This window comes from Mus caroli, chromosome 3 (genome assembly GCF_900094665.2).
Source record: "Mus caroli chromosome 3, CAROLI_EIJ_v1.1, whole genome shotgun sequence".
Classification (NCBI taxonomy): domain Eukaryota; kingdom Metazoa; phylum Chordata; class Mammalia; order Rodentia; family Muridae; genus Mus; species Mus caroli.
The window spans coordinates 122,862,422-122,863,641 of NC_034572.1; positions in this window are offsets into that span (position 1 = coordinate 122,862,422).

Here is a 1,220-nt window from a genome sequence, read left to right on the forward strand (position 1 = left end):
CTTTATATGCCCCAATATAGGGGAATGCCAGGGCCAAAAGAATGGGAATGGGTGGGTAGGGAAGTGGGGGGCACTATGGGGGACTTTTGGGATAGCATTGGAAACGTAATTGAGGAAAATATGTAATAAAAATATTAAAAAAATAAATAAATAAATAAAAGTTAAAAAAAAAAAAGAAAGGACTGAAGGAGCTGAAGGTGTTTACAACCCCATAGGAAGAACAACAATATCAACCAACCAGACCCCTCAGAGCTCCCAAGGACTAAATCACTAACCAAAGAGTATACATGGAGGGACTCATGACTACAGCTGCATATGTAGCAGAGGATAGCCTTATCTGGCAACAATGGGAGTGGAGACCTTTGGTCCTGCGAAGGCTCAATGTCCCAGTGTAGGGGAATGCTAGGGTGGTACAGCAGAAGTGGGTGGGTGGCTGGGCGAGCACCCTCATAGAAGCAGGTGGTTTGGGATAGGGGGATTTCAGAGAGGAAACTGGGGAGGGGGATAACATTTGAAATGTAAATAAATACAATAACCAATAAAAAATTAAGAAAAAAATAAATAAGAAGTTGAACATAGTTCTGGCTCTATTTCTCCTAACCACAGGGAACAACAGTCCTTACTCCACATTCCTTAAATGTCCCTGAATTCATTACTTTTTTTTTTACAACTTATTGATTTACTATTCATTTTGTATGTATATACACAGGCATGTATATGATTTTGTGTGTGCTTGCACATGTCATGATGCATGGGTGATGTCAGAAGACTCCCCAGGTTTGTTTCTCTTTCCTTCCTAAGGCTCCGGGGCAGACTCATGATGTCAGTCTTCTGCACAAGTGCCCTTTGGAGCCATTGTGCCACCTTTTTAAATTTTTAATTAAACATTTTATATTATTTCATTTTATTTTGCTTCTAATATGTTATGTTACCTTTTAATAGCTTTTCATTACTTTTTTATTGCTATAATGAAACACCACAATGAAGGTGACTTATAGAGGAAAACGTTCATTTGGGTTTACTGTTCCAGGGGGTTTGTGTCCATGATGGTGAAGTGGAAGCAGCCAGTGACAGGCATGATGGCATACACCAGAAAGAGGAGACTGAAAAGGGCCTGAGTGGAAGATGGAAAGATCTCCCATGCTCATGGATTGGCAGGATCAACATTGTAAAAATGGCTATCTTGCCAAAAGCAATCTACAGATTCAATGCAATCCCCA